We start from the raw sequence: 20,112 nt of genomic DNA on the forward strand, positions 1-20,112 counted from the left end.
TTCTGTGTTTCTATTCTTTATTACCGTATATATTATCATATTTAGAAAGGATGATCTATCATGTATAACTGAAAATAGCTTAAACTTAGGAGATTTATTAAGTATAAAATACTATTAGTGTCCCCTAGCTTACTATATATTTTTATATTTTTATTTTTTTTTATGTAGTTCTGTTAACATTTATTCTTGCCATATTTATTGTTCATGCTCCCCAGCTTAGGGGTCATTCATTATTTTCATCATTTTCATGAGAGTACAAAACATACTCTTTTTGCTATCATTGTGAGATAGCACAGCTCTCTATACACATTTTCAAAATAAATTTGCTAATTTTTTTCATATTGTCAAATTGAATTAATTGCCTTAAATTTTTCATTCAGTGTGTGCTTTTTTTTTTTACCTCCTTTTGTTTTGTTTTTTTTTCTTAAAATTAAAAATATCTTAGATATTTTATCCTAAAGTACAATACTCCCTGCTGACAGGAACAACACTATCTTTAATTGAAAAATCTCAAAGAATCTGCTACCAAAACTTGTTAAAATACCATAACTATAGTATGCTGATTGCTTAATTTAGTTACCATGACAATAGACTGACAACACTTGGTGCCACAATCAGTCTACGATATAAGACATGAGCCCAATCCTTGCCCAATAACCACATAGTCAAAATAATAATAGGCCTAGGTTCCATTTTTAACCCAGCAAACTGGCATATTTTAATAATAATTTATTTTAAAAATATAAATAACAATTAATAAACTTTCATTTTGTTTAAATTTATTATTATCACATAGGCCTAGACAAAATAATTGATATTTAGACAAAGTTGAAAGCAAGTTCATGAAAAAATTGACGCACAAGAAAGAAAGCACATGGCTAACCTTTCACTTAGATTGGTGGTGCGTGATTTGTTGGTTTTGTTTTTTGGATGAGGGCCAATTCACTGCCTTATGCTCAAGATCTTAGGCTTGAACAATGTGACCACTGCTTGGGATTTATCCCAAGATCTTGGGATTTTTAATGACACCTTGGGATCTTGGGATTTTTTTGTTAAATTTTCATTAAATCTTGGGATTTTTGGAATGATATGGCATTTTTAATTTTTTCTTTCAAGAAGTGAACAAATGTCTGCTACCAGTTGACCGTTGTGAATGAGGGTTGTTAATTTGCTAAAAATAAGACAAATTGGAAGTTTGTAGTTTGAAGGCTGTTGTTTATATATATAAAATCATTCAATTCGTTGTTGCCGCCAAATTAGCATCATGTGAAATTGGGACCCAATTAAAATTGTAATACGCCTTGCCTTCGATGGTTACATGTAGTGAATACGAACTGGCATATTGTAATACACGAACCTTGATGTACAGTACCGTAAAAGCTCGAATTGAAGCACTGGGCTTCTTTATTTTACGAACTTTTGGATGGGCTTCTTTTCAAGATGAGCTACTAATTTTGTAAAGCAAAGAGGGGGGGGGGGCTTCTTTTTAAAATGAATGCTGTAAATTTTGTGAATTTGTACAATTATAACAATAAATATTACAGTATTACTGCCATAGACACGGTTTCATACACACTCGCTGAGGTAAATTTCAAAGCAGTGGCGGATCTAGGAATTTGAAATAGAGGGGGTCCAAGTAGGGAGTCTTACAGATGGAGGGTCTATACCTCCTAAGCCCCACCATGGTTGGGGCTGAGGTAAGAAAATTTACTATTATGTTACCTCTAGAAGGCCAGAAATAGTACTCTCAGACATAAAATTTGAATGTATAAGTATAAATGGGTTACCTGCTCATGCGCTGATTACCAGCAGCAACACTTAGCATGTGGACCCAATGACCAGGGAAAAGAAGTGCGCTTTATAACCGCGAAGAAGAGGCACATTATAAATGACCGTACCAATACCAATATTAATACCTCGAAAAATACCCTTGCCCACGCGCCCCTCCCCCAAAAAAGAAATCACGGTCAAGTAAAAAGCACCTAAAATCACATTATTTTGCAAGTTAGCATCTCTTCAACTAATCATCGAGCCCCTACTTCACCTTCGCGGCCCCCCCCCAATCTGCACCCCCACTTCAAGAGTACTAGTACGCCACTGGGCCCCACACACTATAGAATCTGCCTCCCCCAAAGCGAACGTGTTTTGTAGTCTCGAAATTCCAGACACTGTTTCGTTAGGCTTATACGGTACAAAATACTGTACAGTTTCATTGAAAAATCTTTAAAAATTTTACTTTTAAATGAAGTTGTATGTGTATATATATATATACTAATATTTTGCGAATCTTGGGATTTTAAAAGTAATATTGGGATTTTTTAAACTCAATCTTGGGATTTTTTAAATTTTCCCAGTGGTCACGCTGGGCTTGAATCATGATTGTGGAGTGATGGTGTGGTATTTAGTACAGTACTAGAGAACAAGTAAAACTTACGTTATCGTGAGTGTCCGTGGAATACAAATAATACATTGTGTTTTAAAATGTAGGCTCATTGAATTTAAAAGGTAGGAATTGGGCCTAGTGAAGTAGAAGAAAGGAGAAAAAATAGGTAGGCTTAGCCTAGCACAGCACAGTGAAACACATGGTCCCACTGCTCAGTGCTGTCAAGCTATAGTTTAGGCTGCTGGCTTACGGTTTATTCAAATTTGCGGAGCTATGAGTGCATTTCCCTTGTATTTCGAAATTGTTTATAAGTACACAATGCTTATCAACACATCGTAAATCATGGATGCAAGATGACGTTGTGTATAAACAATTGATAAACTTAACATTTACTCGTGAATTGCTAGGTACAAAAACGTAGGCTAATATTTCCAAATCGTCATTTTTTGTACTTTTTGAAAAGCGTACACATACCTTCAACCCCCTCCCCCCAGCGTACGTTTTGTACGCTCGTAAAAATGATGAAAATAATGGATGACCCCTTAGTAAAATTAATATATCAAAAACTCTCTTACCTTATTATTTGTTTTAACATACCTAGCAAAGGTGAATTAACTAGTTAGGCGCATTATGTTGATGCTTTGAGATTGAGTTTTACTTTTCAATTGTTGATGTTTTCTGTAATAACAATAATAACATTAATTTTATATGTTGAGCTAATTTATCTAGATTACAGCTCTTAATTTTAAGATAAATAAACAGCCATGCATAATAATAATATATAACGATAATATACAACAAGAGCACTCAGTAGAGAGCATATCTCTGCCCCACCGCCAATCTCTTTCTATAAAATAATTCCTCACAAATATGTTGCTACTTCCAACCACAATCTACTTAAAACAAATTACAATAACACAAAAGTTTCATTTAGATGAGTTAATTAATTTTTGAGATATCTAATACAGTATGCGATTTGGTTTTTAGCGTTGCGTGTTAAAATGTAAAGATACATTAAAAATATTCCCAATAAGTTCCGAAGAAAGTAAAGTGGTACATATAAAATGCTGTACACATTTACTGTAATTGCACTAATTTAAATTTTCATCATATAGCTATTGTTTCTGCCTACGGTAATACGGTAAACTCATTCTTTAAATGGTCCTCATAGCTACACCCTACTTCGGATTGTGACCAAAATTTAAACACTTCTTTATTAAAAACACGACAATCTATTATGTCAATTGTCATTTTTGTCCATTGATCCATTTTCAAGATATTTAGGTCTGGGTCTTTTGGCCCACAAATGCACACCTGAGTTTGGATCGTCACCGACGCTTCATAACTTCTTTCTTGTACTTTGGTTAAGCTTTAACAGAAATTTCAATCATATCAGTTGATTAGTTTTAAAAATATCTGGTCTGGGACGTTGTCCTTTAAATGGTCCTCATATTTACACCCTTCTCCGGATGCTCACCAAAATTTAAAATTTTTTTTATCAAAACATGACAAACTATTCTGGGTAGTGTCATTTATTTATTTAAATTTAAATTATTATTTTTAGAGAAATTTAGGTCTGGAGCCTTAGGATTTTAAATGACCCTCAAATTTACACCCGAATTTGGATCGTCACCAACACTTCCTAATTTCGTCCTTTTAACTTGGTTAAGCTTTCATGAAAGTTTCATTCAGATCAGTTGATTAGTTTTTGAAATATCTGGTATGGGATGTTTTTCTTTGAATAGTCCTCATATGCATACCTTACACTGGATGGTCACCAAAATTTAATCACCTAATCCTTGGGTTATACCTAACAATCCCTATAACTAGCATTTAGATTGGTGCAGCTGTTTTTGAGAAATTTTGAACACAAGAAACACACAGGACCTTAAAAATATAAATGACCCTCAAATTCACCCCCAAACTTGGATTGTGACCAACACTTGATAATTTCTTCCTTGTACCTTGGTTGAACCTAGGATAAATTCCTTCAAATGGTCCTCACATCCACACTCTACTCTGGACCATCACCAAAATTTCATCATTTCTTTATTGGGTTATACCTAACAGTGCCCGTTATTTACAATTATGTCTGTGCAGTTGTTTTTGAGATATTTTGAATACAAAAAAAAAACTAAAACAGCAAAGTGTTAAACACACACACACAAACTTACATAAATAAAAACATATATCTACTGGCGGAGATAATAATAATAATAATAATAATAATAATGTTAAGACTTCCATAGCGCCAAATGTCAAGACTTCCATAGCGCCAAATGTCAGAGCTTTGATGCGCTTAACATCAAAATAAAGAATTTACCCCTTGTTTACGTGTTATGTGTAACATGTTTACCTGACACATGATCATAACTTGTAATTGCATATAAATTAAGAACAGACAAAATTAGTACAGGTCTCCTTCTAATTAAAGACCAATTTTCTGTGGTCTTACATTAACATGTCTTATGTAATCTTTATTACTCTAATTAAAGACAGAGGTTGATAATGACCATGGAAACCCCATCCCTAAGGTGGCCTTTAATTGGAGGGAGACCAGCATTTCACAATATCCAAAAGAGGTCAGCTAATCTGGTGGTACCAATTACCAAATGTAAGAATTCGAGACTTGGAACCAACAAACTGTCATCTCTCCACAACAGGGGTTCTATGAACCAATAAACCAATCCCTCCTCCAACTCGTCTCAAAAAATGCAATGTGTAAAACCAAACTCTATTCTTCTGGGCTATATTTCAATATATATATAGTTTATAACTATAGTCTAGAATAAAAGGGCTTTTATTATTATTATTTATATTGTTATTGTTATTGTTATTATATATCATGTATGACGGATGGTTTCAAAATACTGTACGTATACTAATGGTTTTGGATTTATTTTTTGCCACTCAGTTAATGTTTTTAGCTTATACTGTAATATATTTCTAGTTTTGTAACTTTGTATTTGTCTAGGAAGGAAATTACTATGAAGCTGTATACAACTGATATTTGTTTAGCGAAGGTTATTTTTGAAAGACCTTCAATGGCCATAAAAAAAATCAATAAATTTTTATTTTATATTTAGCAAAATGGTTCTACCAAAAGCATTCGGATGCGGAGAAAAGAATTATTTATTATTAAATGAACAAAAATTGCAAGTGTGTGAGGCCATTTTCATAAACCACTGATTGTTGTATAAACAGTGTGGTGTGGGAATGTAAACAGTTCAGTAATTCAACAGATAAATGATTTATATTCAATTTTGACTTTATATTATTATGGTAGTAGGCGGGATAAAATTTAAAAATACAATTTTTTTTTAGGGCGGAAGGTGCGCTAGCAGGCTAAAAATAAAATTGTACATGTCTTTCTCCAATTAATGATCACCTCCAATTAAAGACTATTTTTCTATGGTCCCACATATTTTTGTCTTTATTATTCTAATAAGAGACCAAAGCTGTTAAAGACCATGAAAATCCTTATCCCAAAGGTGGCCTTTAATTGGAGGGAGACCTACATTTTTATTCCTGAAAATTTATTAACAGTGGGCACTGGGTTTGTGAAATACGATAAAAAAGACGCCTGGTTTTATTTAATGTTATACTGCATAATGTCAACAAAAAAAAATCACAAATTAGATCATGTGTCCATTTTGTAGGGGACATAGTTCAAAATTACATTTCAGTTACAAAACTGCTGTACAGTATTGTACCTTTAATAACAGCTAAACAGTTTGGGGCTGAAATAAGCAAACGATTACAGGTCAACAGGATCATATGTGTTGTGAAAGTAGTTTAAACAAACTAGATATTGTTTGGTAACACGATCAATATTTAATATCTAGGTCCTGTAGAGTGATTACTAACCATAAAGTTCAAAAGTACTATAACTCCAGCGATGGAGACAAGAACTCAGAATACAGGGGGCCTAGAGAGGGGACTTTTACAGATGGAGCATGTCGATCACCTCCCCAACCATTGTTAAGGCTGGGGTACACATTTTTATGGCTATGGCACTCCTAGATGACCAAATATGCTACTTTCAGACTGAAAGCTGAATATAACTTCCTGGCCAACTGTCCCACCACCCGAATCAGCCTATGATTCTGATGCGAGTTGAGCATTCTTGCTGATGGTCCACAATCTAAAGCGAAATTCTAGGTATATAGTATGTGTAATGACAAGAAGCAGTATAGAGCATAACTACTTTGTGTAGGGGAAGTTGCATTGGACCTAACCTAAATAGACAACAACAAAATAGAAACATAATCAGCATTCGTGCTAACGTGTAAAGACATGAAAATATCATTAGAAATGCACGATTGAGCAAATAATTAACTCGATGATGGCTTAGTGAAAACACAGACACTTCAATCTTCCTCTTTTCCTTTTCTTTTCTTCTTCTTAATCCCCTTTTCTTTTTTGTGATGGGGCTTTAGCTCACGTGGATCACCCTTGTAGGTATACATATATACTGCTGGGTAGAGAGTGAAAAACTGAAATAAAGTAGACCTACATTGTCAGAAGGAATTTAAATCTCCACCCCTTCAATGATATTGATTAGTTTAGTGAGTTGATTGTCTAGTTTGAGTAACTGTGAAGTTGTTTATAAAAAAATTACAAGTGTATGTAGACGGATTTGGAGTGAACATTGAACATAAATAAATATAATACTGAAGAATTTAAATAATTAACAAATTAACAGATACCTAATAAGACAAGATGTTTAACTAATGGAGCTTATGTTTCATATCATAAGAAATCTGTTGAACTTATACTGTTGTGTGTAGTAATACCCCATGCCAGAATAATACAGCTAATAAAGTAGTACAAGTAGGTACTTCCTGGTAGGGTCAAATGCCAAAGCTCTGATTACAAGCTGCAGCATTAAGGAATGCACCCCCTGGAAAGGATGTGTGAAGCACATAGAAACCTTAGCATGATTTAATTTCCTTTAATTTATTTCATCATATATATGATAGGAGTACTTTTGCTGTGAGTCACACCAAAAATAAGCCAATAAATCCAAAGACTGTGAGGTCCTTCTGGTGGTGTACAGGGAGACAATCCCCTACTCTTTTCCGAAGAGTGTACTGCGTTCTTTAACATGCACGCGGGCCATACTGCACACAGGACCAACGGCTTAAAGACGGTGCGCCATCGTAACTTGAATTTTAGCTCTCCAGCTGAAACACAAGGAGAGCAGCGATGGGAATTGAACCGGGGGACCAAGAGATCTCCACGGTTCAGCGCACACACAGTGGATACTACCAGTTTTGCTGACTGAGCTGAGCCACTCTCAGTGAGACAGACAGACATATTTTATTAGGTTTATTTTCATGGCATGATTTGAATGTTTTAGCAGTAATTACATTCTGCATTTTAAACTTAAAACATGTTTTTGTGAAGGGTGATACGGTACAAGCGTCTGCTTTCAGAAAGTGGACGTGTAGCTTGGTGGTTAGCAGAGAGGCTTAGGCTGGGTGTTGGACCTTTGGAGTGCAAATGCATTAGAATGCAGAACTAAATCCCAAAATGCAGAACTACATCCCTATTCAAATAAAAACTTAATGGTCATTTTTAGTATTTTAACAACCCACTTAGTAGAACTGCCATAGGGCAGTGCAGCTGCACCCCCAGCCTACATTCATGTGATTAGCATGTTCACCTACTAATCACAGAGTCCTGGGTTAAAATGTCATTAAATGCTAGGATATTTTTCTAAAAGCGATTCTCGTATCAAGCTTTACAATTGACAAATTCAATAATTTAGTGATTTGTGAAAAAATGTATTGTATCAATCCGGAATCTAATTGCCTGACAAACCTTTGCTTGCATCAAAAGGAACATACTCTATCTAATTTCATATCATGCATTTATTATATTTGTTAGAAATATTAATACTAAATAATGAAAATTCTACTACCTATTTACTATAACATTTTCTAAACGCCAGTTATATTTTATTAGAAAATTATATATTTTTAGCATCATTTTCGATTAAAGACCATAAGAATTCTACGTCAGACTTCATTTTCTCAATATTTGGGAATTTCCAGGGGAAATTTTTGTGAGTGAACTGAACAATAGACTCTGTAATTGCCAAGTCAACCAACATAAAACAAGGGATTAGCTTAACATTTTGTAACAAGGCAGAGTTACATGTTGACTCTTGTGCAGACTTTACAGAATTGGGAAAGATAATTTTACGAAACATGAGACCAAAACAACAGCTGCATTAGCATCAACCTAAATGAAATTCAAGTAGCTGAATTTGGAAAGAATATTTGTGCGGCTCAAACCATAGAAGCTACCTTATGTAAATGCACAATAACTTTCAGAGTGGTCAATACATACAAAAATTATATTGTAGAGGGCCTACATTAGGATAACAAATCTGTATTCATAGCCAAGATTACAGATAAGGCAGTGGCAGGCACAAATTCGTAATAGAGGGGCCTAGAGAAGGACTTTCACAGATAGGGGGTCCACCCACCTCAGCCTTACCATGGTTTGGGCTAAGGAATAAGAGTCAGAGCTGTTTTAGAAGCTCTAGAAGATGAATTTTATCTGCTTTCATCTCAAGTCATTTATTTATTCAGATCAATACCCTTGGACCCATAGTCACAATAAAAGTAGGTCTGGTATACCAGAAAAATAAACAAAATGTTTAAACTACTGCCACTCCTACTAAAAAAAAACAATCAAAGAGAGACTCCTGCATACAGCAGGTATATTCCCAGGCATATCAGACTACAGTAGCTCAAAATATAGATGCTAGCTGTATCAATAGAAAACCAGCAGCACAATGTAAAAACAGAAAGGGGCATTCTTAACATGATATACAAGTATAGAGAATCACTAAAAGAATTAATAAGAAAACAAACTAATTAAAGACTTTGTACTAAACGTCACGAATAACCACTGGTAGTCTAGTAGTAGTCTAGTCTTGCACATTCACAACACCAACATCTAAGTCTAAATTTGGTATATGCCTACAAACAAAAATGCAATATTTTGGTATATTACTAAATAATATAACTCATGTAATCCACTCTTCTTGTGGAAGTAAATGACACAGCCATAAGGCAGTGAACTGCTTTACCAAGCCTGTGACTAAACGACAGAAAAAAATTTGCGCATGATGGTCAGTCTAATCGTGGATACATTCTTCTAATAACTTGGCCAAATTTTTAGGTATTTCCACACACTAAGAAGATTTAATTGACTTAGGCTGTTTGCATTGAATTTTTTTAGCTGAAGAAAAAACAGCTCGGATAATATTTTTCTTGGGCAATATTCCCTCAGATAAACTTACTATGAGGCTTGGGTAATTTAAAATTCTGAATATTGTTGAAGTTGAATATTATGCAGGGCATTCACACTGGATTTTGTATTCTTTGTAAAACTGATCAAAGTATCAAATTTGAACAGAGTTTAAGTGTCCGAGTTCAAGAGTCATAACACTGCATATGGGAATGAAACTTCATGTTTGTCTCTCTCCACCCAGGAATATATGTACCTGGTAGGATGTCAATGTTGAATGTAAACGCAATGTTTTACTGAATTTACAACTGCACGAACATGAAAAATCCTAGTAGAAGGTTTCATAATTGTGTTTAAGAGTGTAAAATGACCCAGGATAATATTTGAAAGTCACAGTGGAATGTAGCATACAATCTATAAACTGTATATATACAGGTCTAAGATTTATCTAGTCTAGTCCCTATATAAAATGGTTTTCCCCAATCTCCAGGCAGCAATTGCATCCCAAAATTTGCTGAAAGTGGAATGAACAAAGGGATTGGAAATCAAAATAATGTTATTTTGACATGCCAATTATAATTTTTTTTATATCTTAACCTCGCTGTGGCATTAGACGATGGGGGAGGCAAATGCATTGCCTGCTCCCCCTCCCACCCCCACTGGCACCACCACTGTCTCCAGGTTTCCCATGAAAAAAAAAAGGAACTTTAATGTATAGTTGCATTATGCATACGAGAGAAAACTTTCAGCGGGTTGGCTCTTTTCATTAGTTGGGAATTTCCAATGGAATTTTCTCAGGTGTGGACAGGTGAGAAAGGCATGCATCATATAGATGTTACGTTTTAAAAATGTTGTACCTTGACTAGCATGGTCCACCACAGGTCGGTTACTCCGAGCAATTTGCTGGTACCCATTTATACAGCTGGGTAGACTGAAGCAATATAGAAAAAGTGCCATGTACAAGCGAAATGCTCAGCAAACGATTGAAACTCGACCATGGGACTAGTTCTTCAGGGATTGCTTAGAAAAGTCTATCATGCACCAGAAAAATTCACAAAGTCTGCTATTTTTCATTAGTTGGAAATTTCCAATGGTGGAAAGGTGCAATATTTGGCTGTGAAATGCAGGTATATTGACCGTATATGAAAGCAAGTGACTGGTTTTCACTAGTTTTTCAGGGATAGCTTTAGAAAAGTCTATCTTCAACGATCAAGGTCTTTAGCTCTGACCAGACTATCAAATGTTATTTGACTAAAACATAATTACGTGCCTAAATATGGTCATGATGACATCATATCATGAACATATATATCGGCACATCATGACTATATATGGGCATACAACAGTTTTAATAGAGAAGGCATGAATCATATCGACGTTATGTTTTAAATAGTTTGTATCTTGACTAGAATGGCCCACCACAGTTTACTTACTGCCAGCAATTTGTTGGTACCCACTGAAACAGCGGGGTGGACTGAAGCAATATAGATTAAGTGCCTTGTTCAAGGAAGTGATATGCACAGCGAAGGATTGAAAACTCCACTTTGAACTTCAGGGACTGCTTAGAAAATTCGATCTTCCACAAGAAATATCTTTAAAAAGCAGGCATCCATCATGTCGGCTTTATGTTCTAAATATTTTTGTAACTTGACTAGCATAGTGATTGTTAGACTGCATGGGGGAAAACTTTACACTTTAGATTCCTAAATAAGTACTTTATGCTTTGACGAATATAATATATGAAATAAATTATTTCTTATTCAGACTTAAATCCCTCTACTCAGCAGCCTGTTCAACATAAATGAGCAGCTGCATTGGCCAGAAGACCATAACAGCCTCAAAGGAGTAGGGGTAAACCATATTTTCTTGGGTTGAAAGTGACTGGAAGGGGTTGGTTGATTGAAGTAGGACTAAAGCTGGAGAAATGTTTTGAATTAGTGATGGAGTGTATAGATATATTAATAGTTATGTAAAATATTTATTTTGCTTAGATCTGTACTGGATATATATGTGCTGAAAAAAAACAAGCTTTAATGAGAAAGGACTAAAATGAAATTAAACTATTGTGATTGTAAATTGAAATTTGGAAGAATTTTATCTAGTCTTTAGTTGAATTAAAATAAAGTAATTAAATTAGTAAAAAAAATAGGTTCTTTAATATATTTTTTTAGGAACATGTTTATGTGAAGCAACGGTCATTGCTAGGGTTTAATTCACAGCAGAAAACCTACGTAAAATATTGACTGTTTGAATATAACAATAAAAATTTAAATAACAAACACAATAGAAAATTCTGGAATTTTGTCTATGTCAGTTAAAAGCTATGTTTAGACATGGACTTTCCATCTAGCTCTTAATGCCTCAATGATTATTTGAGTGAGTGACTAATTACTGATATCAATGTCACTCTCAAGTTCAAGTTATTAAAACAAACATTGTATAATCTGAATATTATCAACAAGGCAACCTAGTACCAACACTCCGGGGGAGGGGGTGGAGATCAGGTGGTGAAATTCCTAGGGTGGCAACAGGCCAGTTGGCAAAAGGCTGGAACTTCAGCATGTTGCTGTTAGTGAGGTTTATATTCTACAAAATGTCTAGCCTGTTCTTATTCTACAGTACTCTATGTATGTATGTAGATAGTAGAATTCTATACAGTACTGCACAATGGACTCTCTGCATTCAGCACTAAATACTGGTATCAAAAGGGTAAATTATGGTTATCTAGCTAATTTTATATCACAGTATGTAGATAGTACAATTGATATACAGTACTGCAAAATACAAAAACCTCTATGCAGCAATAAAACAGGTTGCAGAATGGAAAATGGCAATAACTTTCTCTACCAAAAAAACAAATGCTGATAAATTAGCATCTTCACACCATTCTTTTGCAGTTTACACTGACAAGCTACACTCACAGATGTACAAATGGCATCTGACTTGCCTATCCGGAAAAAAAAATCTACGAAATAATATAATAATAATAATAATAATAGAAGAAGAATGGAGATGAGATGAGATATAGTTTTTCCTATTGTATGAATACACAATACCATTCTCACACTAATTACATCATACTTAGTTTAAGAAGTTTAGTTTTTAGGACTAAATTAAGAATTAGTGTCTGATTTTTTAACTCTATTACTTTCTTATTTGTTAAATGCCAAACAATATACACTATTATCATCATTTTACAACACCACATCCTGAAATCATTAGAAGGTAAATGGGTCTTAAACCAATTTCCTATAGTTCACTGCTATGACGGCCATATTTCAAGTTGCATGCCAGACACTCTCCACAGTTCCCTGTTGTTACAAAGGTCAAACTATTCTTAGAAATGAATAGTTCAGCTCCAACATACTTTAGGGACCTTCTACTTATCTTCCCTTCCATAGGAAAATTAATATATTTGGTCCAATGACCTCGCTGTGGCATCTGGCGACAGGGATTCCAGGCCTGTTCGACGGGAGAAGGCAAATGCCCTTCCTGACACCCACTGTGGAGCCTCACCATTTTTTAAACTAAAAGAGATATATAATATGCTAAACACTAAACATTTAAGTACAATAGTGTGTTTAAAGTGTGGGACCTGTAACTATATGGTTGAGATGCTTGCCTTCCAATTACAGGGCTTAAATCATGAGAAATTTCAGAATATTTTCTGAAAGACATCTCCTATAATAAATCTCAAACTGAGACTCAAACCATCATTGACATTGAGCATTTTTCAATCAAACTAACCAAGAACCTTGTCAATATGACCAAAAAACATATCCAGCTAAAGCAGTTTGCGTAACGTTGCCTTAAAAAAAAACACCCTAAACTTGTAGAACCTTTAACTGATCGTACCCATGAATGACCATGCTATCGAGAAGAAAAGATTTATATGAACAGCGCACCTCACTTTAATTTTTCTCAGCAGCATATTTGGTGTTATTAAAAATATAATCATGCATTAGTGCACCCAGAGATTCAAGTATGAATACATCCTACAATAATTAAACTTTTGAATTGAAAATTTTCAATGTAACGAAATAGTGTTGAATATATATTATCAGAGGATATGTAGTACAGCAACCAAAGGCATTTTCCCAGCGCTATGATGTCAGACTGATAGACAATTGTGTCATTAATTAATTTATTCCTGCTAAAATTGTTCAACAGAAACTTAAAAAGGTCTTAATAGTTACATTTTACATGACATTTTCATGTAAATGGATGTTGAATTTTGTCACTTAAAATTATTATGTTTATAATCAGCTCATTTAGTGTTCTAAAATCTATAATCATGTATCATTTCCACCGGATTCATAGCGCTGAGTGTCAAATTCAATGTAAAAACTGTAAAAGTGTAGGATCTGCAGTTAACAAAAGAATTTAAACAAAACAAACCGCAAGTCAATCCTTAAACTAAACATAACTCTTAAACTATTCATCCAGGCAGGACATATAAAATGGATCTGAGTCTAGAATACTGCTAAACCAAGTTAAATGTCAAAATAAACTCCAAAACTACAACAGAACCTTGTGTAAAATGCACATTCTACATTTATTTAAGGTCAATGCTAAGGTAAGCCCTTCTTCATAGCAGCCATATTAGGTATTTGCATATGAAAAGAGGCTGGCTACAACAATATCCAGAACTATTTTCAATCAATAGCAATGACAATGGTTGTTTACATCATGACATATTTGTGAACTGAAGTCATCCTCTCAAATATTAGGTTCAATGAAAACTCATTTATAAATGAAATTGTTCGAAATTTAGGCCACAATTTTTGTTTAAGTTGTCTTTTTATATGAAAACAGCTAATGTAAGGTTAAGTGTTTAAAAAAGAGAGTGGTGTTATAAATATTTTGTGGAGGGGGTTAATGTCAGGGTTTCAATCCTTCGCTGTGCATTTGCTTGTGTCCTTTAGCATGGCACTTTATCTACATTGCTTCAATCTACCCGGCTGTATGAATGATACACTCCTATCTGCTTGATGCTACTTGAAACTGGGGATAAGGTCAAACCCTATGGGCCCCAGTCACTGGCTTGGCAAGATGTAAATATGCATAATACTGAACTGTTCAAACAGGTTTCATACATTTGAAAATTCTCAGAAACAATGACTGAAAATGAAATCGGGTACACTCATCCAAATACTCTGAGGGGATCTATGAACCAAACAGCTTGGTAGTCAAAGCGCCTGCTCTTCATCGTGTCCTGGATTCAAATCTTGTAACATGCCAGATTCTGCTCAAGTCCAAAATGAAATGCAACTTCTATCCTAAGCCTCATATTCAAACTTAGTTATAATAGATAATAACCACTTATTTGGATTTAAATTAATTGGCCACAGTTTCACAAACCAGTACAAGAGTTAATAAATGTCAAGAAAAAAAATGCTTGTACTTCTCAGCTAAATGCTCATTTAGAAGCGGTTGGCAAAAGATTTGTGGCTCGGGCTCTAAAGCTTGAGGTCGGGCGATTGAAACCTTATGTCCTTAGGCAAGACACTTTATGTACATTTGTCTCTCTCTTTACCCAGAAGTATAAATGAGTACCAACATATGCAGGGAAGGTTAAATACACCGCTGTGCGGAAGGAGTGGCAAACCCCCTGGAGTCTTTTAGAAAATCTGGCCCAAACACCAAGGAAAGCGATGGGCACTCAAATGCTTATTTATTGAGTTTTTATAAATCAGCTACAAATATTGTTATTATCTATGATTCACCAAATATATAGCCAAGACATGGGCAGAATTAAAGCATAGAAAATTTATAAAGAAACTTATCCTACTCCCTTTTTTTATATTCATTTTCATTTATTTTACCATAAGCTATTTTGCAAGGATTATACAATAATACCAAAGTATATGACAGGTACTGAATGTTTAGGTTCCGGGACACTGACGAGCTGAACCCACAGATCCGGGTCAATGTATTATAGTAACGTAATTATAGGATGAGTGTTGTGGATTCTAAATAAATATTGTAAGTTTCACTGCATGAACTTGAAGTACACTCTTGTCTGAGTGAATCATGAAAACAAGTCCGTACATCTGTTGTCGATGACAGAGGAAATTATTTGTCATTGCATGTGTATCTGCCAAAGGAATTATACAATAATATTTGTATATTATTGCGTCGGCATCCTGCCAACAAGGCAATACCCCTAGCACTTCACTTCATTCTTACTGGATTCTTGACAATCATATAAAACATACAAGAATCTCCACTTTTTGGATAGCATGCTTGTTGGATGAGCTCTACCTATAGCAAAATGAATGGTGGTGGTTTGATGCCTACTTCCTGGTCTTCATCAACTAGGCCAACATATCTATATATGCATGTAAAGCATGTGTACAAGTATCCTAGGAGTGGAGTTGAATAGCTTGGTGGTTAAGATGCTTGCCTTCCAATCCCAGGGTCCTGGGTTCAATTCCTGCCAGTTGCAGGATTTTTTCTCACGACATAAACAACTCCACTCCCTAAATCTCATATTGAGATTGTGTAAAGCATCGTGTGTGTATGTTTGTCTTGTGTAAGGGATTGTCACCTACAAGTAGGACAGTGTTCTACATGTGTTGTGTGCCTAAAGAAAGAATAATAATAATAATAATAGGCCTAACGATAACTTTGCCAAATCATTTACATGAACACAGTAGTGTTGTTCAAAAGGAAGAGTCAAGATGGGACTATGGGCATTCTATGGGCTTTAAAAACTCAATGCACATATAGGTAAATATCATAAGTGTATGTAGAGCTAATTTTTCTCATTGAACAATCTAATTTAGTTGTCCAAAATTCTCATAAACAGCAAGAAACAGAAGAGTGGACATTTTACAACCAATTTAAACATGTCTAGCTCATTTTCTAAAAATTACACTGTTCACTGAAAAATATGTCTACTAACACTAATAAATCTTGCTTAATTTAAGGAATAGATTAGTTTCTATTGCTAATTTCTAGAGTAGCTTCTTAGTTTTGCTTTTCTAGTTTTTGTCAAGGGTATACAGGTTTGTAGCAGCATGTGATAAGTCCATCATTGCTGTTATTTCACCACATTTCCTGAAATTATCACAAGCTAGATGAGTTCTCTATATTAAACACAGAGTAATTGGATCCAATAGCAGCCATGTTATTTTTCAATTTGCATAAAATGACAACCTACCTACCGGGACTACTTTGGGAATTTCCAGTGAAGAAACGTGACTACCAATAAAACTTAACTATTAATAATTTTGTAGAAAACATCCATGCCACAATTTTGATTGCAATTTTTGCTGAGTTACATTAACAGATTAAAGTTGTATGTAAAGAAAATATACTTGGTAGTATGTATGTATCCTATGCCACTGTACTATGATTTTTAGATAGACTTTTAAAATTTCTCTGATAAAATGATGGTCAAAAACAATCAGAGAGATTTGTCTAAACATTAAGACCCGCCAGTGGCGGATTGGCCTATTTTTCAATCTTTCACAGACCTATGCGCCTCTGGGTATGGCGTTGCATGTAGAAAAAAAAAATTATAAATTATTTTAACCTTTATTGTATTTTGTGCATTTTATACCAAATAAATAAATATAAGTAAATAAAAATATAAATTAAGATAACTAACACTCAAAAAAAAAAAAAATATTAAACTACATTCATATAAATATACATCTGAACTGGTCAGAAATGGTATTTAATAGTCTCTAACCCCCAAAGTGTCGAAAGTGAGTGCTGTTCTTGCCCCACAGTGCCTCTCATTTAGTTATTGGACCAGTAGCTACCTGCCGTAAGGAACAGTAATTGCCTATGATTAATCAGCATATGTCTAAAGACAACTTGAAGGATGAAAACAAAACTTATGAACAAATAGGTTGGTAATCAAAATGCGAGCCCTCAAATCACTGTGTCCTGGGTTCAAATCCTGTAACATACAAATAAACAAACCTTCACTCCTTAAGTCCCATGTTAATACTCAAATTAATTCCAGAAAGTTCCACAATCTAGTATGAATATTGATATCATTAAAATATCAAGTAATTTATTAGAATTTGTAGTTAAAACCCCATTGACTGACTGATGATTCAGTCTTATTTCAAACATGTCAGTTATAGGTTATTATTATTATTATTATTATTAGTAATAGTAGCAGTAGTAGTCGTAGTAGTATTTGTGACTATATAGCATGACATAGGGCATGATTAAAGCAGAGCTCACAAATAAAGTTGGTACTTCAGCTATATATTTTACTTAACATGTATATTTATACAAAATTTTTTTCGCAGGGATCATTTCAAAAAAGGCAAAGTCAATAATAAGTACCATAGACATACAGGTTCATAACCAGGAATCCCGTATGGCATCTAAATGCCCTGGTCGGATTCAGGGAAGATTTTTTTTTTTATAGACTCAGGGGAAAGCAATGTAGAACTTAAGCATTCTAGCAGGTAAATTGTGAATTTTATCCTTATTTTGGAAGGTTTTTGATGCAAGTGAATAGGTTGGTTTTGTTTATTTGAAAAGGAGGATTCAGCTAAAGCACAGAACACCCTAGTTACGGTCTAGGATATATTTAAATTCTAAAGCGTGATGAGTCTATCCCTGAGTTCCGGCTCAATGTACAACAGTTAACGTAATTATAAGATAAGTGATTCTAAATTAAATTTATAAGTTCCGCCGCATGAACTTGAACTACAAACCTACTTAATGTAAGTGACTCATAACGAGTCTGTACATCTGTTATCGCTGGCAGAGGGAGTTAATAATAGCATGTGAATCTGCCAAAGGAATTATACAATAATATTTGTATATTATTGCATCGGCATCCCGCCAACAAGGCAATACCCCTAGCACTTTACTTCCTTTCTCATTGAATTCTTAGTAATCATACACAACAATGAACGCCTGGGACCTAGGAGTGTGTGGTTGGCTTGTTTGTTTTGGTCAGAAAAGAGAAATATTCTTGGTAAATTGATTCTCAAACGAGATAATGAAAGCTCTTTAATGACTCAAGCTACTGCATGACCATTTTTATATTTTTAATAAAACCAATTTCTTCTAATTTTAAATATGTATTCCCCTGAATTCGTGATAATTCGTGCATAGACTTGTGCTAAATGCGTGACAAATTTATGATCACGCATGTGTTTCTGCAAAATGTGTGTTTCATCCAAAATCACTTTTAAATGCGGGACCGTCCCGCACAATGCGAGACGGTTGGTAACTATGACATGAATATGGTATGATGATTATGACTGACGTGGTGCATAGGAATGGATTTGTGAGTTCATGACAAAGTGTTGTGAAAGTGATATAGAAATCCCTGTTCTTAATTTGAAACATAAATATTCCAATATTATAATCATATAAATCATTAATGCCATATAGGCACATCATGACTATATTTGGGCATACAACATTTTTTTGTCAAATACTATTTGATAATTGGAGTTTAATTCTCATTAAACTATACTGGTATGAAGCAAATATTGTCTAGCTTACTTTTTTTTTACAGTGTACATAGAATGCTATTCACATTATTAAGCCATGTTACTGTTAGTTTAGGACTAGGATTAGATTTTAGAACTAACTGATTAAAGAGACTTGTTTTTTTACTTTTTGTCAATTTCATAAACAATGCAATAATATGCGTTAATTAAGTCCACCATTACTACAATTTCACATTATCTTAAATTATCGCAAGTACTTAGGATCTAATTGTAATACGATTGCCTGTAGCCGAGTTCACTGGTAGCCATGCCATTACTTTCTAATTTGCATAACAAATTTCCGGGACTATTATTATTATTATTATTGACCCTGTTAAGGTCACACTATTTTTAAAAATGGGTTTTTCCAAATAGAGTTGCATATGCTTATGCATTCAATGGACCAATCAAAATATGACGCATGAATCGTGCTCCAACAATTGAGGGCTCTTATGTACAAAATAATGTTTGACGTGTTGTAAAAATAACAAATGTTTTATGTTTTATAAAAAAAACAAATATATAAAACTGTAATATGTATGCAAGATATAGTACTTAAGTGGGACTGCAGCTTAGTGGTTAAGATGGTTAGCTTCCGATCAGTTTCCTGGGGGTGGGAAATGGGGTATAAAGCACCATACTTAACCGTCATATCATGACAAGGCATTTATATCTTCTCGTATCAAAGGGTTGATAACTATGATCAATAAGCACGCTGAAATGTTGTGATAAGATTAGACGGTGTGATTCTATTTCAATTTGAATAAATGTATTTAAAACTATAAAGAAACAATATTTGAGTATGGTAGGAAAATTATTGAAGGTACATGAAAAGCAAGTAGAGAGAATTTATATTCATCTATTACTTATTATAATACTTAATAGGTAGTAGTTTTTGTTTTTATTTGGTGGTTTAATGTGCCTGGGATGGTGATATAGAAGTTAGTTGAGTAACTGTATAGGATCTCTATTCTTAATTGAGAAGGG

At 34.2% G+C, this 20,112-nt stretch overlaps 1 long non-coding RNA gene across 8 annotated transcripts in view; it reads right to left on the minus strand.

Moving 5' to 3' along the window:
- LOC117121558 overlaps window positions 1–20,112 on the minus strand; it is a 40,319-nt gene that overhangs the window by 8,021 nt on the left and 12,186 nt on the right. For 6 of the 8 annotated variants that reach the window (XR_004447589.1, XR_004447588.1, XR_004447590.1 and 3 more), the window contains one exon: window positions 2,981–3,061. The exons of 1 other annotated variant lie outside the window; for it this stretch is intronic. This is a non-coding gene — a long non-coding RNA (uncharacterized LOC117121558). Of the gene's footprint in view, window positions 1–2,958; window positions 3,062–20,112 lie in introns of all 8 variants that reach the window. One more of the 8 variants, XR_004447587.1, reaches the window with a different exon arrangement.

The sequence above is a fragment of the Anneissia japonica genome, unplaced genomic scaffold (assembly GCF_011630105.1).
Source record: "Anneissia japonica isolate Jap-2015-1 unplaced genomic scaffold, ASM1163010v1 scaffold3217_len398964_cov164, whole genome shotgun sequence".
Taxonomy (NCBI): domain Eukaryota; kingdom Metazoa; phylum Echinodermata; class Crinoidea; order Comatulida; family Comatulidae; genus Anneissia; species Anneissia japonica.